This window comes from Ambystoma mexicanum, chromosome 10, assembly GCF_040938575.1.
Source record: "Ambystoma mexicanum isolate Mex_15411 chromosome 10, UKY_AmexF1_1, whole genome shotgun sequence".
Lineage (NCBI taxonomy): Eukaryota > Metazoa > Chordata > Amphibia > Caudata > Ambystomatidae > Ambystoma > Ambystoma mexicanum.
The window spans coordinates 691,204,581-691,229,913 of record NC_090932.1 but is presented as its reverse complement, the minus strand read 5'-3'; the positions used below and the strand labels follow the sequence as shown (position 1 = coordinate 691,229,913).

Here is a 25,333-nt window from a genome sequence, read left to right as displayed (position 1 = left end):
GCGTCTGAAGATAAGGGCAGACGAAGAAAAGGGCAATTCCTGTTTGGACCTGTTTGGACCAGGAGCACCCAGGGCCCAAACCCTGTTCAGAGAACATGTAAGCACGTGCCTACATGTGTTTTCTCCCTCTGTCCCCACAGGCCATCCCCACCATCACCAGACAACACCGACATGAGCCTCAAACCCATCAGCACCGCCACACTATCGAGAACAAGGAAGTTGATGCTCACCAGCATCCGCTCAGCTATCACCCATGCTGCAGGCATTGCCAACCTCATCACTACACACAACCATGACACCATCTTTATCATAGAGACCTGGCTGACACCCACCTCCACCCACATCCAAGACCTCCTTGTCCCCGACGTCCACAACATCCAACACAGAGACGGCCCAAACAAGATAGGCGGAGGGCTCGCGGTCATCCAAAAGACCTTGTGGCCAATCGCCAGACTTGACACATCAACATTGGCTCCTTCGAAGTCCTCTCCTGCCACTGCCCACTATCTCTGACGGACAGTAAACTTTCATCTCATCTGCAGACCACCCAAACCCAACACCAGCCTTCATCAGAGATTTCACCGACCTGGTCACCATCATGTCTCTCATGCACGCCAACAACATCGTCCTAAGCGACTTCAACCTCCAAGACAAAAAGACCACCAAACCGATGAAGGAAGCTCTGCTCTGCCTTCTCGACACACTCAGCCTCACACAGCACACAAAAAACCCAAAGCACGAGAAAGGTAACATCCTCGACTTAATCATCACTGCAATGCCTTCCCTCCACCACAGGTCTCCTTTCCACCTTGACTGGCCTTGCCACAGGGCTGTGCCTTTCAGCATCCTGCACAACACTTCAGTCACGCACTCCCAGTGGAAACCCATCAGACAAATCTTCAGATCCTTTGAGAACTTCCCAGTGGACGCCCTCACGGAAGACCTCGCCATCTCCACCTCACATGGGCCGTACACCCCCAACCGAACTGCGACTCCTTGCTGGAAGCACTCAACACAGCCCTCTCAGCCTCCATCAACTGACAGTCCACCTCTGACCAACACACCTCCAAGCCAAAACCATCAGTACCAGTGGTCGAAGTGTATGAAAAGAAGAAGTGGAACTATGTTCCCTTCTGGCCTGCACCGCTCCCCACAAACGCCATCGCCACGCACAATACAAACCCCAAAACACATGCTCCTGCTGTTTAGGGGAACACGCAGTGAAGTGCACTGAAAGTGAACATTTCAGCTTCTTCCTACACTTTTATTTTAAAATGAAACCATTCCCATAACTGTTTCTTTTTAAAATAAAAGTATAGGAACTGTAAAACGTAATTAAAAGAAGTAGAGAAGCACTGCTCCGACCGCTCCCCCCCCACTTGGACCACTGATCAGTACCCTGGTACACACAAGTACTCAACCTCAGCAAAAGAGTCATCAGGAAACGAGAGAAAACCTGGCACCACTCATGGATTGCATCCGACCTGGCACTCCTCAAGGAACTCTGAGAATACCTGCTGACAACTAATCAACACAGCCAAGGCCTCCTACTTTCAGAACGCCATAGCAGAAGCTGACAACTAAAGCAGAGCCCTCTTCAAAGCTGTCAAGCACTGCATCAACCCACTACCCGACCCTGCCATGCCACACTCTATTGAGAAATCCACCGCCATCAACACCTTCTTCATCAACGAAATCAGCAAGATTTGCCAACACTGCATCCACAGACCCACCTCACGTCCCTCCTTGTGAAATCTCCACACCCTGGAAGACATTCAAGACACTCTCTACAGAGGACCTGGTAGAAACCCTGGCTGCCGTCAAAGCCGCATTGTATACAGGCAACATCTTCCCAGCATCCATCCTCAAGAGCCTCTCTGCAGCAGCTCTCATTCCCTACCTGGAGGTTATCAACAGCTCCCTAGCTCAAGGCACCTTCCCATCGACCCTAAAGACAGGACAAATCCTCCCTGTACTAAAAACCCTACTATGGATCCCAACAACCTAGGTAACTATTGCCCCATCACCCATCTTCCCTTCCTAGGTAATACCATTGAGAAAGAGGTACCTGTGCAACTGCAGCAACACATCAAAACCAAAAATCACCTCCAAACCTACCGATCTGGGTTCGGACTCAGATGCAGCATGGAGATGGCAACCATACAGGTGGTCGACAATGTCCCTCAACATTCTTGATGACAGCCACTCCTGTCTTCTGGTTCTACTCGACCTCTTGGCTGATTTGCCACAGTAGAGCACCAGGTGCTCATGGAGACGCTACATTGACGCATGGAGATCAGCGATCTTGTCCTATGCTGGTTCAAGTCCTACCTCGCCAACTGCCAGCAGTTTGTTCAGATGGACTCCTCTAGATCGCCAATGCTATCCATCATCTGTGGAGTCCTGCAGGGCTCCATCCTCTCCCCAGTGATCTTCAATCTATACATGAAGCCGCTGGGAGCACTCCTAGCCACACACAACATCCAACAATATGCCAATGACAAACAGCTATAACTAAAGATCAACCCCATCAAGGACATCCCCAGGCTCAAAACCTGCCTCTTGCTGATCTGCTCTTGGATGCACAGTGCATATTTAATGCTCAACCCCTCCAAGACCGAATTCCTACTCCTCACCAACAACACTGAACACACAAACACTCCTGGCTATCAACCATGAACCCTGAGGGGTTCACACCTGAGCTCCCCTTCTGCGCCAAGTCCCTCGGGTTCCACATTGACAAAAACTTCTCCTTCAAGACACGCATAGCTCAGAAAGCTCAGACAGCTTCGTATCAGCGTTCCCTCCTTTGGAAAGTCAAGCCCTTCCTCCGTGCGGACAGCTTTAGATCCACCGTTCAAGCACTGGTCCTATCCCATCTGGATGGGCACAATGCCCTCCTTGAAGGCCTCCCGTCACCCTCCCATCTGTCCCTGGGAAGTGTCCTACACGCGGCAGCATGCCTCATCAAGGGTCTATGCAAATATGACCGCCTCACCAAGGCCCGCATCAGCCTTCACTGACTCCCACTGCACACACACGAAACACCTTCAAGTGTTGCTGCATCATCTATAAGGCAGTCACCCTCAAGTCACACAGCTACCTTGCAGAGAAACTCAGCATCTCTGGCAGACAGTGCACCATCAGAAGCCAGGACACATGCACACTTGAAATCTGCCGCTGCAAAAAGGAAAGGACTAGAAAACAAGCCTTCTCAGCATACGCTCTAAGACTATGGAACCTCCTCTCCGTCAGCATCTGACTCGCATCCACGCTTCTACAATTCAGAAAATAACTCAAGACCCACCTCCTCTGCCATCACGTCACCCCCATGCCACTTGACTTGCTAGACGCCACCCGCCCTTCTCCTCCCCGCCGCCCTGTGTAGCTGTACTCCTCCTCTGTACCCTTCCGTATGCTACCCCCCGCAGTATATCTGTTCTGTTGTTACCTCTGAAAAGCGCTGTTATGCATCTGTAATATGGTATAACTCTGTTAAGAACTCTGCTGTGTATCGGTACTGATGTATACCTCTGTAAAGTGCTCTGTTGCTTCTCAAAGCTAGGTTTGCGCTCAATAAATACCATAATAATAGTAATAATGATAATAATGTCAGGCAGCATTTACAACGCACTCCTATGGAGTCTGCCTGCATTTTGCTGATGCCAATGGACGGCAGACTCCATAGGAATTCATAACATTTGCGCTGACATGGAAGCGCACATGCTGGAGTATTTGTATGGCAGAGAGGAAGGGAGCGGAGGAAACGTAAGTTACTATCCGTCCCTTCTCCCGACCGTACAAATACTTAAAATGAGATGTGATGTAAGAAACATGCGTAAAAGCTTCCTTCATTAAGCCAAGCTCAAAATGAGCTCGAAAATGTCTCTCAATAGTAGAGTTGCTATCAAATGCTGATATTATTCCACTCAACAACAATTTGACTGTATATCTGGGGAAGTGAACACAACAAAGTCCGCCCTGGCGGTTAGCCTAACCTATCACCCACAGTTTGTAGGCAGTCTTGTGAGCCAGTTGTACTAGCATAATCAGGCACTTTATCAGTATGCAGGACCATTTCACGTCTCACATGTGGGAGAGCAGCAAGCTTTTGCATTTTAACTTCATCAATAGACAGCAGCACTCCACAGGCAGATACCTGCCCGCCCATATCTACCTACTCCACATGATCCAGCCAATAAATTTAATACTCTACTCAGATTTGTTTTAAAGAAGGCCCTCGCCTCCCAAATTAGCATCTCTTTGTGAAACTAAACATCCTAAAAGTGCCCCACAACCTTAACCAGTGTGATAATTACTGCATAACACTGGCATGCTAGAATGGAGGGTTGGGGGTTTATGGTGGATTAAAAAGGTTTTTTTTATTGTTTAAGGTTAAAAACTATTCAACCTTTATAATATAAGTAAATATACATGGCATGTGATAAATAGGTTCTATGTCATTTTCCCGCTTTCAGAAGGTTGCACATGAAAAAGACCGATTTTTTTCGGTCGATTTTGTGCAGCCCTCAGAAAGCTGGAAAAGGAGATACCTGTTTCTTTTTTTTTTTTTATTCGGGGGGCTTCACCCCCAATCCCCTCTTTGCTCCTACCCCACCCACAACATACACACCAACACACACACTTACCCATTCTCCTCCTACTCAGCTTCCGTGTCCTGGTGAGCCTAGCCTGTTAGCCATTGCGCGCACTCGTGTGCCGCAGGGGCTTGACAGTTCATTTTAGAAAGACTGCTCCGTGGGGTCACGGAGCGGTCTTTCTAAATCGATTTTTTTTCCAGTCGCAAAAAAATGGTTATTTGACCTAAACTGGATTAATACAAGGTAAGATACTTAATGCACTATCAAAAGAAGTAAAAACTGTACAAAATCACAATTAATTAATTCATTGATGCGCTCCTTACTATTAGCACCAGATAAATTAAGAATTATCCAAAACCATTCCATTTTATAGGTGCTCTAAATTGAATTCAAAATTACCACCACAGCAGTTGTGGAGTAGCTATGCAACAAATACTTCCATAGATTTTCACAATCAATAAAATCAGTTCGATAAATCATACGTCTGAAACATTAAAAAGTTTGTATTTTCAAACTGGACAATCCATTATTAGGTGCTCTGCTATTTTATGCATACCCGTATCACCACAAAACCTACAAATGACTTGCTCCTTAGACACCAAACCTCTTTTGAACAGCAGTTCTCGTGTGCGCCATAGTTTAAAGTGGATTCTTATCAAATGTATACGGCTCCGATGTTTGGGGAAAGCTTTCAAGTACGGAGTCAAGCAAACCAACCTCTTATGTTCCCAACTTGGATTTGCTAACGAAGCATAGCTATGAAGTCTCTCAAGAGTCAACCACCAGTCCTTGCGGTAGAGTTTACACTTAATTGCTGACATGTTCCAAATTGAATCTACCAGTTTAAAATGTATGTCCTGCGGTATATTAGAGCAAAGCCCCAAACAATTGGAGATGGCCATCACCTTGTACCTGGCTAAAGAATTCATATCGCAATACAATTAGTGTTTTGCGGACTCACGATCTTACGCATCAAGCTTAGATACTTCCAGTTAGCCCAGCCCTGAGGGACTTAATACCTAACTCATTCCTAATTGCAACGACAGGGACACAAAAGAGCCAGAGCCTGTCTGTAGGAGTAGGGAGTTCTGGGGGCAGGTGTGGATAAACAGTTCAAGGAATCTTTTGGCATTCATTGATGGTCTTGTAGCAAGTGACTTAGGCTCATGTTCTTGTTTGTGGGATGTTTTAGGGCAATCAAATGAGCGGCTCCATTTAATCTAAACCCCTCTAGGGTTTCTTTTGAAAATCATTGTTTTTTTGTATGTTAATCCAGTTGAAACCAAAAAGACTCCTAAGATGCATTGGGCATAGGTGCACGTGTGTGTGTATTTGTTATTATTTACTGTGAAAATAATTGTATGTGCAAAGGTATAAAAAAGTCATTATAGCATTATCAAAGCCAACAGTTTTGTGGAGTCACTGTCGGTATTGTATTGGGATCACATGCCAACATGCCTTCACGATTATCTTAGGGCTACAATTGCATGTCCAAGGTACCGTCATTTGATAGGTTTTGCCACGGTATGTTAACATACAACGTAATACAGGTATTGCCTCTGTACAGGAAGGTACACGCATCATTGCCAGGTGTTCACACAAATTGCCAGCTTTTGCCATATGACGCCAGCAACCAGCACGATTTACTAGGAACTTCAATACGTTTGTATTGTACTTGCATCATATGAATATATTTTGATGATTTTATAGCGCCTACATGTAAATGGACCACTTCTAATCTCTGTATTAGTCACTGTTATTATTACCGCCTAATAGTACTTGATTCACCCCCCTCAGAATGATGAAGGGCACAGTCTGCCCAAACAGGTTTCAAACCTGTTACATTGCGTTGTCCCATTTTGAAAACATTGCACATGACCGATCCATCCGGCATGCAATTGTTTGCCAGAAGTTCACATTATATACCCATGTACTCACAGCATTAGGCAGTTATTGCCATCATATGCCTAAGTACTCCTTCCAATTTGTAGATATTAGTACTTTCACCGTATACCAGGCTTTCCAGACTTCCAATTAAAGGCTTATCTACTCGCACTACTTGGCAGGAATTGTTAGACTTTGTCTAGGTACTCAAATCATATGGCAAAATGCTGCTTGACCTCATAGCCTGCTTACTTCTTAGTCTTCCCTTGTAGCAGGTGTGTAGGTGTGGCCGGGGCTCTCTAGCAGTCGCCCCAATTATCATCAGAGAACACTTGAGCCCATTAAAGACTCCCGGCCACGTGAACGGAAGACTCGGCCATGGGGCAAAGTCACTGCCTTTTATTAGCAAACAAAATGACAGGGATCACAACAGAAAAACAAGTATCATCCTCTCCGGAGCTCTCATCTTCTAAGCATGCACCACACAGTGTTATCCCAGTATGACGTCACAAAACCAGGTTCCATCCCAGCAACTTATCACACATTTACACTGGTCAGTTTGGGTTAGGCTACACATGGAGCTATAAGGTTTAGTTCTACTAGTGAATAGCCATATTTAGTGGCTTCTCCTACGACCACCTCTACTAGTGTAAATCTACAATGTTGCAGGGTCACAGAGAGACCATTGGCCCTTGCAACACATGATAGCCCCACATGAAAGGCGAATCTGGATTGGGCAGAATGTGTCCTCCCTGGGAGCCTGGAAGTTACCAGACTGAGCGTATCTTTTCAAGCAATGGGAAGGTACACGGAGGTGCGGAATGTTTCCTAATGTTGCCATCTCTGATCACCTAAGAGAGCACATTGAGTTGGCAGTTGGTGGACAACACTTGTAGCTTTCCCCCTCTGGTTTGATGGGAACAGTCCTCTCCGACTACCCTGTTTGGTTGGGTCACGTGTGTGGAGCTGTTCTGCTTGTAATTATGAGGATTTTAGCCTGATTTTGTGCAGGTGGCTCATTGTCTTGGTAACTGGAACTTTCCCGTCTCCACTTGTCCTTGGCTGAGCGCCTTGTTTCTGCTTGCCTCTGGCTGGGGTGATCAAGTCAGCCTTTCAATATACCCAAAGCCTGTCTCTTGTTGGTAACTAATTTCAGAGACCTATAGCTTCCATAACATTCCATATGTCTTCTACATGTTCGTGGCAGTCGAACTTGTGCAAGCTATATATATTTGAAATCTTTGCATCTTGTGGTTTCAGCTTTGGCGAAGGATATGAATATAAAGAAATATGTATGTGTGTCCGTCCTCTACCTACGTGGGTCACAAGCATGTGCTTCGTGCCTATATGCAATAAACTAGTTTAGGTTTGTGTAACTTCATGAATGGATGAATATGTTCATGTATAAGTGCAGCTGCGTCGTGATGTCAGTGATGATGTCATTAGACTTTTGTTTTTCAGTTGGTCAACTTGCTCGATCAATGTCCTTTACATGTCGTCCAAATCATCGACTGGGTATGATCTGAACGGCTGTCTGAGCAAATAACGTTTCTCACACCTGCGATACATCGAGGATCACAGTGATGGGCCTAAGAGTGAGGCACATCTGTCGTTTTTCTGCCTTTGTGTTTAGAGTCGTGTGGGGGGGGGGAATGAGGGTTAGATTTGGCCCCCATCTACACAGGGAGCAAAATGTTCACTCACCACTAGCCATAAGCTAGTGATAATTGACTCTAGGCAAGCAAGAAATGTTGTGCTTTGTATGTGTAGAATTGAGGTGGCAAATGACTTTAGGCTGACTAGTAGTTTGCAACTTGAAATGTTTACCCCAGCGCGCTAGTGTTTTGAAGTAGCTTCAAGGCACTCTTTGCAGGCATGGGCTAATGAAAATAAATTGTACTATTGTATACATTTTCAACTAAATAAAATGCTATTGAAATTGCAATGATTTCATGATTTTGGAGTGACAGTGCCGGGCAGCAATAAAGAATTAATGTAGTGGCGTATTTTGTTATTTCGTCATTATTCCCTCAATCCTGCCACTCAGTATGCTACAGTTCATGACTATCACTTTCTACACTGGCCACGTGCTGCGGTGCACGCCCAAAATTACAGATTCTATCTCAGTCATTGTCAATAAATAATGCATCTGTGGTTGGTGAAACCGCCTCTTCTGCAGTCAGAGCCAGGGGCTGGCCAGCCCCCAGAGGGGGTGCTATAGGGACAGCCTGCATAGCGGGCCGCCCCTCTGGTTACCCCCCCTGGGGGTACTTAGCACCTCTCCTCCTCCCACAGAGATCGAAGTTGCATTTCCGGGCCCAGCTACATCCTGCTTGGGCTACGGGGAGCAGTTATAAGGCAGGGGGCTGCTGGGCTTGTTCACTTTGTTGCAGCGCCCCGGCTGAAGTCCGGCAGCAGCAGCCACAGCAGGAGTAGCGGAACCGTTTTGTGTGTCTTTGTGTTGCTGTGCAGTGTTAGAGGTAATTATGTGAGGCTGTCCCTCAATGGGCAACTCAGATTTCTGACCCGGTATCTTCGGTGTAGCATTTGCTGCACCATCTGAGTTTGAATTTCACATGGGGCTCTGCTCTTAGACCTGCAATGCCTGGGTTGTTGTGAGGATTGTTTTCATTAGGTCATTCATTTTGGGCTATGTTCATGATCTATTACTCAAGTTCGGTCATTGAGCACCGCTGAGGTCAGGGAAAATGTTTGTAATATGATTTTATGCAAGCACGGCAGTGGCTGTATGTATTTCACAGGCTTTTATGTTGTGGGATATATTTACCCTCTCAGCTGTAAGCCCTTCCATAACCAAGCTGCACTTCAGCAGAAGCAGCAAAATGGCTGCGTTGGCTCCTGTGAGCACCACTGCCTCACACCAAAACTGGGTTTTCAGCTACAAAAAGATGGCTGCACCATCTTTCCAAGCAAATATTGGGCAGGATAGAACAAGGGGGCATACTGAGAAAGTCTTCCAGTGCGTTCTTACATGTACAAAGGAAGTGGAGTGAAAAGCAGCGTTGCTTTGCTGCAAGCCGAAAGTTCCCATTGAAAAAGGGAAATATTTACATTTTAAAATGATGCTGCTTTGATGCTCTTTTTCCTCTGTTCCTCATCACAATACTTTTATTTATGAGACCTTGCCATGCTGATCCACCTTCACATTGTGCTCTAAGCAGACAAGAGCAGTATTCCTGAATGACAAGCTGTTGTTCAGATCTGAAGAAATCAAAAGAAGTTTTACTTCAGCTAAATGTGAAACGCTTTACTTTTTGGCTACAAAATGTCAAGGATCAATGCGTCAAAAAGGCCCTGGCTTTCTGGGCCTATGTCAATTTCAGTGCATCTGTGTTTTAACCCATTGCTGCATATCAGAAGATAACTATGGCTACAAAACAATGTGGAAATTCATATGGAAGAGAAAAATCAAATTTGCAAGGAAAATGTAGTCACCACACGTTTAAAATGTACTTTTGCAAACTGAGAAAAATACTTGTTTAAAAGTGTATGTTGGATAAGGCCCTGCCCTTATCTAGCAATGTGAAGGGGTTTTGTGCAGTGAAACAGATGTGGGAGAGCTTATTCACCAGGCTTTATGCTGATTTATAACAAAAATCAATAAAATAAGGAATTAAATTGCATTTGCTACATAAATGGCGAAATCAGCCCAAACAGGTTTCTGCTTGGGGGTTGCCAGCAACAGGAGGCCCCTCACAATAGATGCTAGAGCACACAGGTGATTACTTTGGCAGACTTTCATCTGGGCTGAGGCCTCTTACAATGGAAGTTCCAGGACACCAACCTGTGAAGTGGAAGCGCCATAAACCTTCAATCAAACTGGGAAAACCCCTCCCCACACTGGGCTGAAGTGACAGTTGGAGGTAGCTGAAGAGAGAAGAAATGTTCCCAGTGAAGGACAAAGGATGCCCATTTGTTTCAAAAGACTTTTATTTAAGAAACTTTGATGACGGTTATTTTTGCAACAGAAATTCACAGGAATGTAAAGAGTTCACAGTTTTAACATAATTTTTTGGGTTTTAATTTAAGATGTTGTAGCCTTCACTGCTATATAGCGAACAGAAATGGCAGAGAATGGGGTATTCAAAGGAAAGTGTACATGATGCCAATGTAAAATTCAATACTGACATGCCTGATGATAATCCATAAACACATGTGTAATGTTATAGAATTTTAGGCCGAATATTTCACACTTAAAATGACTACAAATGATTACAAGGGCAAAACAATGTCTTCTAAATTGTAGAGTTGGACTAGCATGTTCTGCATAAAATATGTAACATGCTTATCTAATTTGTTAGAAGGCCCCAACTGTACAAATGTGCCATTTATGACAAAACTGAATTGTAGCTAAAGTAACTGTGGGAGGTTCTGGACATTGTAAAACTCACATAATAAATCTGACATCATGCCCTTGAACCCAACCAGCTGGGAGGAAGGCAGTAACTATTCCCCCTGACCAATCCAGTTGTTTAGAGGCGTGCTTAGCTAAGCCTACCCTGCCGTATAATTCTATAATGTCCCCATGCTCTGTAAAAAGGGTGGCTGACAAAACTCTACACAGACTCTTTCCTGAATGTCCTCTGCCTGCGTTCCTGGTCTTCTATATTCATCTTGCCAGATTCCAGACCCCACTTCAAAGCCAAAGCATAGCTGATTCCAGATCCCACTACAAAGCCAAAGGATAGCTGATTCCAGATCCCACTGCAAAGCCACAGCATGGCTGATTCCAGATCCCACTGCAAAGCCAACACATTGCTGACCATCCCAGCAAGGCCTCAATCCAGAGATCCCACTAAAACAAAATCCCAATAACCAAAGGGAAAAGCTTTGGTGTTCTTTTGGGAAGCATCCCGAAACCAGACCAGCTTTTTGCCCACTAACTGCATGCCCGCTGCAACCCTGCCCTCCAGCTGTCCTGATTATCCAGTGACCAGACAGGCCCAGCTGTTGTTCTGCTAGGAGAGTCCGCTGCTACCTGGTGACCCGAGCCCTGGAGTCCAGAACCCAGTTGACTGTTCCTAATCCCAAATTTAATAGCGGACTGTGAGTATCCCCATCCCATGATGAATGCTTATTTTGTATTATTCAACTGTATTGATGAATGCTTATTTTGTATTAATTTGTGCTTTACACACTGACGCTTAATCAGTGTGTTGTCTATGAATTTCGTTACAAATGAACATTCTGTTTACCTGTTTGACCTGTAAGGTCAATATTGTTGGTTCCAGACTGTGCTAAATCAGGAGGACAGGTTCATTTATGCACAGATGTGCACTACTTGATTAACATAAGGAAAGTTACGATTGAAATCTACACAACTAAAGATATTTATTGCATTGACCAATTGGGAGTGCTGTCTCTTGTGAGGAGGCCCCTGATCTCAACTGGTCATACATTTTCCAGGCATTATATCCCATTTAGAGTGCAGCACAGGGTTACCGGCTGGCAACATTCATTGTATGTTCTTTATCCCCATCCCATAACACATAGTCTACCCCATCTTGACTTCTGTCTTTGTTCCACTCTCTAAGCAACCCCATCTATGCCCTGACTACTTGTCTAGACTGTTTTAATTATCTGTGCACCTTGTTCTTGTTTCCTAGTGTTAGCGCAACTCTTGTATTCAGCTCACCTTGTAACTCATTAGTGATATTTGGAGTAATTTCAATTAATTCCCGTACAGATCAGAACACGGCGGAAAAAGGTTGATGTTGCGAATCAATCTTTGAACGTACCGTGGCTTTCTTGAACAATATAGTCTAAATAATTTAGTTTAAGTAAAATTTGCCTTTCATTGTTTTAACCAATTTTCTTTTTCACTGCTCTATTTTCCTAAAAAAGAACCTCATTTTACCTTCCAAATCTCTCTCAATTCTCCAGCTATAGCCCTCCTTTAACTTCTATATCGTCCCTGTGCTGTGCATCTATTCCCCTGCCCAAAAAACGCATTCTGATTCAGTGTTTATCACACGTTTTTTGAAAAAAACTTTTTTGCATTGAAAAATGCAAACCAGAAATAATGCAACTTTTCCATGTGTGAATTGGGCTGTACTGGGTTTTCAATTTCAATCTGTTTTGTGAACTGTATGCTTTTTTGATACCTTACCTGATGCTTGATATGGAGATAACATCACTGATACTGTGATTAAACATATGCATATCATTATTTAAACACACATATAATTAATTATTTATCAAAATCCGAGTGTCATTTTAGGCCTTTGCATGCTAAAAATGTTTGCCTCTTATTTTGTAAGGCAACCCGCAAAACCTCTGCACAGGGAATCTTAAGACCGCGGACAATAGCTGAAGTGTATTGCAGCAGATGTCAATGGTACCCGGATCGTGCCTATGCTGATAAGCAGGTCCGAGGGAGGCGTCACTACCGTGGTACTGGCCTTGACTCCAGATATTCTGAAAAGACAAGCGGTTCATCACAGCCGGTGAGTCGAGGGAAGAACCAATAAGAACCGAATTGTGTTAAATGAAAGCAGCAAATGAGCAACTGATGGGAAGTTGAAAGTACTTTTAGAAAAGGGGAGACCAGGTGCAGAGGGATCCGGCACCACGTGGGTGCTTACTTGAGAGACTTTGGTCAATCCTGTGTTTGTTGAAACTGCTAATACCGAAAGGCCTCGGGAAGGCCGCAAAGAAATTGTCAAAGTGGTCATACAGGGCTCTTGTAAAATCCTCTGTACAGGCAAAAATCTTTGACCGACAGATGATTGTGCAGCAAAGGGAAATGACTCCTGTTTGGTGAAGTTGGAAAAGAGTGAACCCGACCGAGGAAGGTTCACAGTGAAGAGTTTGAAAAGTCATTAAGGCTTGTGAAAGTAAGAGAAGTCATTGTGAACCCCGAAAGCGGGAGGCTGAAAGTTGAAAAGGGCCTGCACCTGGAAGAGGGGGATCCAAGGGGTATCCATTATCACCCTAACTACCATATAAAATTAACTTTTTGGTTTGTTATTTTCCGACCTTCGAAGGCAAAAGACTTTAGGTTTTTCTTAGTACTGCCCCTTTTTATTTGACAAGACTATTACTGCCTTATTTTCATTTGATGGTCGAAGCTTGATCCCATCTTAGATTTAGGTTTAGATTAAGCGTTTATCTCACTCACTTTTGCAGATTAATATAAAGCCTTGAACTGTGATCACTTGTGTCTGTTTTTACTGTTGCCACCATGAGTTCCTTAGAGTCGACACAGTGTCCTTGTGTTTTCCCACCAATTTTGGTCACTTTTTAATAATGAGATGAAGAGAGGAGCATATAGATGTTGTTTCGGGCATAGCGTGATGTTGGTTGATGCTATGCTGCATTCCTTAAGGAGAGATTGCCCGTTTTGATAATGGAGCTTTACTGGATTAGGGTTTGTCATGTTGTGCCTCATTTCATAAGAAGGGAGAGTCTTGACCCGTTATTTTAATGGGCCTTGCTTTTCCAGTTTTTTATTGAGCAGGTCCACCTTGTGTCACTTGGTTTGGGGTCTTCAGTATTTCTGAGCTTGCTGCTTCACTACTTTTACTACTATCTCTGCCCATTTGTGGGTTTCTACACGCACACCAAGGTTGAAACAATACTGTTTCGTGCGCACTTTTCATTTCTACACAAGAATGCTCTGGGGTTATTCTTTGGGTAATTAACCTTCGCGCCCCAGCGCTCAGTAAAAAGTAATGCAGGGATAGATGTCCGGAGAGCTTCCATGGGGGCATGGAAGGCTGATAGCTGGAAAGGTGCTACATAGCACGTTTAAATTGGGCTGACTTAATTTCTGTGTTTCTTTATATCGCCCGTACTTGGTAGGAAAACCATTTGTTGTGGCCTGCCGTTGCGCCCTGCATTTCGAATTAACTATAACGTGGGCTCAAAGGCGTCAAGACGGATTACCCATTTTTTTGGGGAGTTTCACTGAATTGCGTTTGCAATGCTATAACTCAATTCTTAAAGGGATCACCTGTTTTTATGTAGCCCTGCTTCTTTAATTTGTCGATGAGGACAGTTTATTTGTGGATTGAGGTCAGACAGTGACGCAGTAAGGGAGATTTTGCATATTTTTCTGAGCTGAGGTTTTCGTGTGCATTCTAAGAGGTGCATTTTTTGTTACTTTTTGCGCTTCAAGGAACGTTTTGTGCTGAGTAAAACAAATTCCCATGTGAGCATGGAGGGCTAACCCTATTAAAAAGGTTTTGCATGGAGAATGTTTGGCCTTTATCGCGCTGCATTAGCTGCGCACCTCCGTCACCCATGTTTTTGAAGTTGGAGTTTTTGGGGGCAGAATTTGAGGGCAGCAATGATAATTAAAGGACTGGGCACACATGGGTAGTTAATTACTTGGGTAATTACTTATTTTATTGAGTATTTGGAATGCGTCTTTACAGACGGTTGCAAGCCGAGGATTACGAGTTCAAGGGGGGCAACGACAGAATACTTTATTATTAGATGAATGGATTGTTCAATGTTCTTTTGCTCTTAGGGGAAAGTGCTCCAAATTCTCGCAGGTTGCCATCAACAACTAACTTTCCATGCAGCATACGGTGATAAAAGTGATGGCGCGTATGGGGAATTCGAATTGCCACAATCTTTCGAAAGATGTACATCAGGTAAGAAGGGACACAGAACAACTGATAGCAGTCCCAAGTGGGTGATGATAAGAATGCGTTATTACATGACTTAGTTGGATAACGGATTGTCTTATGTGCTAAACACAGGTTCAAGGATACCCTAGAGAGGAGGAGGGATAATTTGTCACGTCGGTGATGGTACAAGTGAAGAGCTGGGTATTATTGGCAAGGTTTGCCTTGTATAAAGCAGGTTAAGAGAGAGAGCGAGGATTTGTTGGACACGCAAGGTGTTGGAAGAGTTTGCTGAATATGTATAATATAAAAGTACAATTCCCTCCCTACCTTCCCCCTGCATTTGGTGAGCTGCAACACTTGCACAAACTTAATAACACAGGGTCTAGTGAGATTGTTTGTCGTGTTCCCTCCCTCTATCCCCGCCATTGGCATGCCTAGAAGCACCTGCGTACAGCTGCTTTATAAATTACATATATCATATCTTGTCATTGAGGGACACTGAGGGGACGTCAGGTAAATACAATCGATACACATAATAACAAGTTTGAATTTGTTCCCATCATCTTAGGTTGGTGAGAAATGACAAGAGAAGGGTCACCAGCCATGTTCCCAGCATGGAAGTTGGCTCCAACAGTCAGAGTGGTAATGAGTGTGAGGATGAGGCCATATTGCGGGCTCTGTTCCAGGAGAAAATGTGCAGTAAGGGTAAAAACTGGGTGAAAAAGATGTTGGAGGAGGGGCAGGAGGTGCCTACACACCAGCAGGTTGTTTTGGCCCAGATCTGCTCGCCTGTAACTTTGGAATCACCCCGCCAAGTGAGATACCTACTAAAGCACTACCAAAACGTAAACGGGCAGCACGTAAACCAAGCTGTAAGGTTGTAAATGTCAGGTTACATGAATAATTGTTATTACAGGTGGCAACTAATCCTGCCGGGCACTCTGCTGATGTGCAGCCGGCGGTTCTGCCCAAAATAGGTGAGTTTACAGAGATAGGTGGTGCTTTGATGTCACAAACAGGTAACCACTTGGACAGTGGGTCGGTAAGTGAGGTACCGACAGGCAATGATTTGGAGAATGGTAAAATTAGTAAGGCATTAGAAGAAATGCTGAGATTATTGCGAGGAGCGGTGCAGCTACCTAGGGAAGGGGCCAGCAGTGAGACCCCAAGAAGAGTATGGGACGGCCCCTCAGAGCCTGCCGCAATCGTGAGGGTTATGGGGGTCTGGAGCTTTCTTGATGCAGGGAGGGTGTCTGTTATACTAGCGGTTGCGGCACCAGTACACCAGCAGGGTGCCTCGGGTCTGGGTGACTTGATTGCACAGGGACAAGGGGAAAGAGGGGCAGAAACCCCAGTATTGGCTTTAGAGGAGGTGGGGCATACCCCCTTAGGAAGCATTGCACCTTTACTGTCTGGCAGGTTCACCTTAGCATGGAATATTCCTAGGCGGGTGAAAGAGCGGATTTGTGGGGAAGGGAATATTTCAATATATTCTCATAATCGGTAGAGACAGCGGGCCGGTTAGGAAGCAAGGCAAGAAGGGGCAAAAAAGAAATAGGCCTGAGCAGCACATAGTAAACTGGACCAAGGCATTCTCTTTGTTAGTAGCAGTATTGATGGAGAAATACCCTGAGCAGGGGCCAGCTTTATGGAAGTACAAGGACACTATTGTGAATGAGAAAAGGAAGTATGGCTCCACGGGGTGGATATATTATGACAGGGATTTTAGATCCAAGATGTCAATGGTACCAGATATGACATAGGATCAGATGGACATGGAAGGCTGGGTTTTATTTATGGATGGTAAGGACAGGGCCAGTAAGGCAACTGTCGAGGTGTCAAATGGGATGCAGAAGCTGTGGTACGGTAAGGATGAGCCCAACCATAAAACTGACTGGCGGCCCTTTCATCAAGGCCCCTCAACACTGAGGCGAAATGATCAGGTACACAGGGGTTTTGGTTCTGGACAGGTCTGCAGATCATTTATCAAGGGGTCGTGCAGTTGGGGTGCAAGGTGCCGATTTGACCACCATTGTTCAAAGTGTGGCGGGAAGCCACCCAGTTGCAAGATGCTTCAATTCCGAGGGGGTACCTAGCACCTCTCCTCCTCCCTCAGAGGTGGAAGGGGCATCTTTGAGCCCAGCCACATCCGGCTTGGGCTCCGGGGAGCAGTTATCAGGCACGGAGTTGCTGGGCTCGTTCACTTTGTTGCAACCAACCACCTGAATTCCCACCCTCCCTCTCCCTTTACGTAAGATAGGATGAGCAAAGTGCTGGAATTCAGGGAGTAGGTTTAAGGGATTCCGTCATTTGTATGAAATTTAAGAAGTGGATAATACATTTTTCTTCTCAACAGATTTCGAAGGGTGTAAGATAAAAAGCATGTTTTGTTCATTAAGGTGTGTGTTTGCTAACTTTTCTTTTTCTGTCACAGTCGGAGTTACGGGGCGGTCCTAGCCGGGGAGGAGTTTGACGCTGCGGTTTCGGTCGTGGCCGGTTCCTGGTGGCCGCACTGTAGCCAAATTCAGACGACGGGCACCGAGTCCCTTATGGAGAGTTGAGACTCCTCATCAACGATATTCGGTGGTCCTGGGAATACTGCTTGGCAGTTGATAACAAGGGGTGGACGTCTGCTAATCTGCAAAACCAGAAGTGACAAGTGTCACCTGGGACAATAAAACTAGTGCAAGCCTGGGTAAAACCCTAAAGTGCCACTTTAGAAGTCTAAGGAGATTGCTTCACTTAGTGGCTGGCACAGCCCCCAAATTGTGTATGACTCCAATAAATTTGATCTCGTGTTTCCAAATTCTATACACATTGTCTGTGTGATTATTATGAATAAAGTAACCATTGCATCTATGTCTTGGACCCTAGGGCAGAGGGGGGGGCGCAAAGGGGGTGACCCCCACTATGGAATATCCCTTTCAGGAAGAGGGGCAGTCACTCGTAAAAACAAACGGTCCATTTAATTCAAAAGAATCACCTAAGCATGGCGACTATGGGAGCCGGTCGCACCGTATTATTTGCAGCGTCATTCTCGAGAAAGATTAGTTATAGTTTCTAGTGGGTTACTTTCTACAGAGGCACGCGCGACAGGAGGGGGTGGATCTGTTAGGGCAGGTCACACACGACCTGGGCTGTGGCATTTTGAACCACCCAGGTGGCTGTCAAGAGAGCGTTTTCCACAATAATACACAGGGGAAGCTGAAAGGGAAAGTCAAAAGGCTAAACGCTTCCGGTAGTTAGGCGGGCACGCGCACAAAGGGCTTAAAAACGGGGAGCGTGGGATTCAAGTCGCGCATCCCTGTCAGCGATGTTGTAAACGTGAATGAAGGTGGTGGCGTCGAGCCCTGGTGTGACTCACTGAAAGAGCCCTCGGCTGTTGCCCCCCTGCTGCCAGCCCCCCTCACCTCACCCTCTGTACTGTTTCCCAGACGAGATGTATATGCTATTAGCCATTCAGGCCAAGGCAGTGGGGGCGCTGTTGCAAGTACACTGCCCACTCAGGTGTGTACACGAGTGCTCCATTCAGAAGCCCCCGTTGTCTTTTTTACAGCAGAAATATAAGGGTCCTTACCTTACCACATTACGAGGGTGGGTTTTCGTCGCGGGTTTTCCTCTAATGTCGAGCAATGGCAGCGGAGCGGGCCAGAAAGGCTTGCCAGTCGTGCCGCTGCCCCTCATTACTCCAGGCGCCCTGGCTTTTCAACAGCAGGATGCCACCAGCAGCCGCCTTGCGTGTTTATGGCTGCCCAACATCATTTCCAGGCTGGGCAATTGCCTTTATGTGGCTACGATACCCAGGCGCCCCAGACAGCAGCGCCGCTGCGCTGCCTCATCTGACGTTCCCAATGTTGACATGTTTTCCACTGTACAGAGCGTGCAACACCATATCTCTGCGCACTTTCATTCTCATACCGGCTTATTCTGGTTTGAAGAAGAAAGTGGCAGCGCCGGCACAGGCACACTCCTGCGTTCGTGTCTATGGCTCACTGCAGCGGGCGTCACCTCGCTCTATGCTGCCCTGAGCTGGTAATAACACGGCCCGGCAACTAAAAGGCAGAGGCGCAGGATAGCTGCCTCTGGGAGCCAGAGGCGGCAGGGGAAAGAAAGGGCAGCCTCTGGTCTCTCGTGACTGCCATGTCCAATTCACACTTCGTGTAAAATTCGCGTTCTTCCGAAAAAAGCAAGGCGCCCCCCCCCCCCGCTCACCTCCAATCTACTCTGCAGGTTCCAGTACAGCACAAAAGCCTAGAGCCCCGTACCCCACCTTTTATCCCCCACAAAGGATGCACTACCACAGGAGCGCAGAAATCCTCCAGGGGTGGGGTATAAACGTGGACGACAAGCCAAAAAAGGGCACACAGCTGAGTCCCACCTGTGTCTGCAACATACAGATGTGTGTCCCCGAATTGCGTGTGCTAAGATTCGCTGACAGTTCCCATGTGCACCGGCGACAGTCACACATTTCTGTTATTACAGGATTCTGATGCCACCCCATAGGCAGGTGCCGCGTCAATGCCCTCTCCCTAGTGTCAGCGCGCTGCTGCCAATACCCGCAAGCCTGCACGTCACCAGCCACCCCCTACGCCCGAAAAGAACACATCATTAACAAAGCCATTTTTTTTTGTAGCACAGAAATACGAAAGTGACGCTGTAACTCACTCGTAGCAGTGGCATGGAGGCGGCAGCATGTTCAGGCAAGCGAGTACCCCCATGGCTCTTAATCACGGGCCCCTGCGGAGCGCAGAGATGCTCCGCGCAGCGTTTGCGCTATAATATAGCAAAAGCAAGGGCCGGCGCACAGGGGCCGGGGCAGTCTTCAGCGCGGGCATGAGGTTTACATCAAGAGTGGCATACAGGTGCAGCGCGCTGTGACCGAATCCAGCCTTTTGTTGAGCCATAGGAGGATGGTTCCTAGGTCCTAGTGCACCACTCTTTCTTCAACTCTGTTACATGGGATAATTAGACTTAACATCTGTGAACCACGGTTAGCCCAGCTCTAAATGACGACCCTTAAATGAAGGTGCAAAGATGTGAGAGAGCCTCACACACATAAAGGCTGAGCAATTATGAGGTGAACGTTTCATGTCAAAATGCATTTTTAGAAATGCCTTTTTCGTCATTGATTCTACATTGCTTTCCGTTTGACACAGTTTAACACCGTCGGAGGTGTCTCCTTACATTCTATAAGAGAAACCCCAATGGCGCACACAGTGCCTGTAAAAGGGGCATACTGCATAGCAGTGATGCGTGTCACCTATCGAAATGTCCGCCTTTACTTAAGGGGAGTGGTGGTATTAGTTGTCTGTTAACTCGAATTTTAGCCCTGGGTCGACTCCCTAACAAGGAAACCAATCTTACATATGTAGGGTGTATCCGCATTCTGTGCACTACAATGAAGGCCCATTGAACAGAGCCAAGTGCCCTCTCTGCATCTAGAAGGGCAGCAGTAACTTGTCTATCTTGAAACTTGATGAGAACCATCTCCGGTTCGGGAAGCATCTCAAGATCTTCCTCTTCGCTTCTGCCTTTGCCACTTTTCTCCCCTGCTGATCTGTTTTCTCTCTTGGCACCTTGCACCTGGCCACCCTCTGTGCTTTGGGCCCAGGTTCCTGCTCATCCTGCCTCCCTCCTGCACTGCCTCCGGGCCACCCCTTGCACTGGGATCTGTATCTGCGCCCATACAGCCCCCCCTTTTCTTCTGCACTTATCAGATTTTAGTTTATCTGACTAATCATGCACTTGCCACTTGCTGGCTGCACTATCACTTTTCATTGCCTGTATTTATTTATTTCACCTATTATTTATTCTGCTCTCTCCTCCGTTCCACACTTTCCACTTCTCTCCCTTCCTCGCACTAACCCCTTTTCCCTTTACCATGCACTTGCATGTTCTTAATGTCACTGGGCCTAATAAGATCGTTGTTTTTGTTTCTCCCTTGTTCTCCTCCCTTCGCTTGGTCGCACTCTGATACACTTGTGTATGAGCACGATATAAATAAAATATCATATCATATCTATCGGGCACTACCAATTTAAGTAGTCCAATCACTCTCCTTACATATTAAGAGACTGACGTTACAGGGACAAACCCCCCCAACGGATGCCCTCGGGCCTGGTGCGCTCTATAAATAAAACAAATACCAATACAAATGTCAGCCCCCACAAGTAACAAATTATAGGTAGCCGATGATTGTCAAGAGTTCTGGCAAATATTTTACTGTCGACATTTACAGGAGATATGGGCCTGTATGATGATAAGCTACAGCTCATCACTTGTGTATAGCCGCATATTAATGACATATGTCATACTGCGACCCTTACCTGGTTTCAGAATACGTGCGATAATGTCCTCTCAAGTAGTGGCAGGCAAGCGACTGCTGTCTAGCGCTTCGCTGTACATCTCAACAAGCTGGGGGTCTAGGATATCCACAAATGCGTTATGAAATTGGGACGTTAGCCCCTCGGGCCCTGGTGCTTTACCATTAGGCAGGCTTTGTGTCACTTGGTGAATTTCCTGCACTGTAATCAGTGCGCCTAATGCTTCCATCTGTGAGGGAGTAGTGACGCATCAGGTCCAGGAACTGATGGAGCCAATCTGCTGTCTGCATTCATTTTTAGACGAATAAAGATCTGAATCGAATGCATTAAAGGTCCCCACAATATCAGCTTTAGAGTACTGAGTTTCCCCACCGCTGTCACGTATTGTTTGTATGGTGGTGCTCTTGCGATCAGACTTTAGCAACCCGGCAAGTGTACTACTGGGTTGCTGCCCCCATCCATGTTGTCGAAGTTGGTACTCTCCATCAAGATACCTAACCTCTCTGTGGGCCGCTGCATGAAACCTTTGGAGCATATCTCTTAAGATCCCACACATAGAGAGATCTCTGTTTATGTAGTATTCCTGCTCTAAGTCTGTTCCCACTTATTGAGTTCCGCTCCAATTGTTTGAGGACCTCTGCTTCCTTGGCTATGCAGACCCCTGTGGTGCAACATCTAAAGGTCTCTCACAATGTTGCCTGTTTATTTACTGTGCCTTTATCTGGAAGAAGTCGACAATTTATTTTGAGATTTCTTCCTCAAACACACTATCAGTAAGGGCATCCGGCTTGAACCTCAATGAGCGAGTGTAGAGTTTAGCCAATGGGATAGTTGAGCTGTTACTGATGAGTGGTCTGGCAGCATTTTCAGGAGGATCTGGCACTCTTTGACCCATCCATTTTAAGTGTCAGATATCAATATATAGCTGATACCGGTGGATGTGTCATGGGGAGGTGAATAGAATGTACATTCTATAGAGTGCAGGTGTCTGAGTCCCCAAATATCCACTAGACCAAAGGTCACACATTCATTTGAACGTGTGCACTATGTAAGATAAGGTGCGGACAGTTTGTTTAGAACAATCTGCTCGGCTGTCTATTACAGTGTGGAAGTCTCCGCCCCATATTATTATTGAGTCTGCACATTTTATCAGCTGAGATTTCATCCAATCATAATATTAAGGGCTACCAGCGTCACTAGCCTACCCTTAATGCACCCTGCCACTACAAGGGTTCTCCCTTCATTATCTGCAATGACCTTTGTCATCTTGAATCCCATGCTGCGATGAATCAGCATTGCCACACCGCGCAAAATGTGGAGTAAGAGGTACAATATCTGTGTCAGCCCCACTTTTTGGCATATTTACACTCACTTAACCCAGTTAGGTTAGTTTCTTGTATTAATGGCAGGTTAATACCACAGCTTTCCATATATAGCAGTGTCTTCCTTGCTTTCATCAGGTGATTAAGCCCTCAAACATTCCATGTCAATAGATTAGGGGTGAACCCATGTTTGACCTGAACCCCAGCTGCTGTCATAGGTGTTGATGTTACATATTTGGGAGTAGATATCTACAACAAGGATGGTTTCAAGGGTGATCATGAGCCTCGATCAAAAAGAAGGAGCCAAGTTGTGTTGCGTGTGAATGGGGCAGCAGGTTTGTGTGATTTTCACAGTGTGCAAGGTTATTCAGGGATACTGATTAAGGGCTGAGACTGAGTGCAAGGCCTTCTTGGGGTCTCCTTTTGGGGAGCAAATCACTCTGCTTAAGCGCACATGCAGTGTTTTGCAGCCCCCCCTAAATTCAATACTGTGTCAACCCACCCTCTGTTTCAGAGCGCGAGGAGAGCAGTTGCGATGCACTATGTGTTAAATATGCAGATTAGTTGAATCTTTCAGATTATTAATATGCCAACCTCCCCAGGCAATACAGATAGATCTGTACCCCCAAAGAACATGTCTGCAAAAAACACACATAAAGGGAGAGACACTGAATGCTCTCCTCAGCAGCCACTCCAACCGCAGTACCTTGAGGTCATGCATAAATACTAGAGAAAGTATTTTTGAGAGAGTACCATCAAGGAGGGGCAATGCTGCTCCTACCACATACGTGCTCCAATCAAAATTCTCTAGGCGGATGCAGGAGGCAGCAGAAGCTACCAGAATGGACCTTCCAGAGCCCCAGGGTGGTGATGCTGTGGAATATGGGGGAAAGTACATATTCAAGGATGCCATGGTGAAATATATAGCCTGTGAATGCTAAACTCTTAATGTCCCTATTACAGAACAGTGTTCCCCGTTACAGGTAATACAAATAAAGCAAGTAATTTATCAATGTGGGCCTCCAGATCCTGCCAGAAATAAAGGATACACTGGACCAAGAATGGAAGAGCCGGACATGGCAGAGGTCCTCCAGTTCCTGAGTAAGCTCTAATCCCTTACAGAGCTTTGGGGAAGATTGCCTGACAGCATTGAGGGGAGACTCCCGGCTTCCAGCTCTGTTCCTGATCATGTGGATAAGAAGGGTGAGGGATCATTAAAGCACAGGTATGCCTCTTCAAATTCTTTCCATCGGCACATCCACTTATTCCATACATCTAACCATGTTGTTCTACAGGACATTGCAGCTATTTGGGATGCGGTCCTGACACCCTATAAGACTGTTAATGATGGAAAGACAGTTCGAACTGCCTGCGGAATTAAATGTGACACCCTCAAGGCAGCTGTATTGGAGTCTGGATCAGCAGAGGGTGCAAGAGGGCAATTCCAGCCCGGTTACTTGAAGGTCGAACGCTTAACTATTCTGTCTCACATTTTGTGGTCAGAAGCACCTCGGTTAAACACTGGGCGTGTTAATGAAGCAGGCCCAGGAAGTTTGTACACTGAATGTACCCTTCAGAGGCTAGATATTCAATCAGTTGTGGCAGCATCCGCCAAATCAGATGTCTCAGAGGACCTCCTCCATCCAGCTGGTCACAAATTTGCCAAAGTGGCAGAGGGTGAGGTTGCAGTGGTGTGGGGATTCAAACGCCATTCGCTCTGAAACATTTGTGTACGAGCGCGATAGAAATAAAATATCAATCAATCAATCAATCTGCGAGCCAAACAACAGCTGTCACTGTTACATAATCCCCCCTGGCTCCTCAAACCTTCCATGATTAAGAGTGAGAACACTGGATGTTTATGAAATATAGAAGGAATACATTTCGGATCAATAGCTGATACTTTTTACACTTCAGGAATATTGCATCGAGTTCCCAAACATCCAACCATTTTCTTCAAGGAGGTCTATACCAGTCCCGAAAATTGCAAACAAGGCATCAGCATCATCACAAGGTATCCAGATCTATATGAAAAGATGCAATAACGTTAATGTCTTGCCCGGAGAGGGGCAAAGCATGTCCACCTAACCTGTTCCTGGTGAGGAAATTGTCTGGATAATTCAGACCTCTTCTAGACCAAAATGGGATAAACAAATTTATTCCAAACACCTCATTCAGAAAGAAATTGGTCAAAAAGATAACAATCATGCTAAAGGAAGCAGAGTGCCAATTCTCCATAGATTTGCAAGACACTTACTTCCAAATCTCGATATGACAGTGCCACCAATAATTTCTGTGTTTCTCAGTGGCAAAAGATCACTTACTGTTTTGGGTGCCACCTAACACGGAATTTACTCATACATCAACGGCTGACTGATCCATTGCCCATCAACTCGCATACTCAAGAGGCTGTTGAAGTGGTGTTGTGAGTACAGGAAGCCCCAGCTGCGGGATCAGCTTCAACAAATCACACATTGAACCGCACTAGGTTCTAGAGTGTAAACAGGCAACGTTTGCTTTGCTCCAAAACGAGGTTTCTCTGCTGCTCTGGAGCACACAGACTGATTGATCTCATGACCCTTGCACATCCAACAGCTCAACAATGG

The 25,333-nt window shown here is 45.7% G+C and overlaps 1 protein-coding gene across 4 annotated transcripts in view; it reads right to left on the bottom strand.

Moving 5' to 3' along the window:
* The window catches only part of SLC16A14 (solute carrier family 16 member 14), a 374,898-nt gene that overhangs the window by 274,287 nt on the left and 75,278 nt on the right, over window positions 1–25,333 (bottom strand). Inside the window, exon 1 of one of the 4 annotated variants that reach the window (XM_069618292.1) lies at window positions 19,748–19,971. The exons of 2 other annotated variants lie outside the window; for them this stretch is intronic. The gene's annotated coding sequence lies outside the window, so the exon portion shown is untranslated. Of the gene's footprint in view, window positions 1–18,659; window positions 19,015–19,747; window positions 19,972–25,333 lie in introns of those variants that run through there. One more of the 4 variants, XM_069618294.1, reaches the window with a different exon arrangement.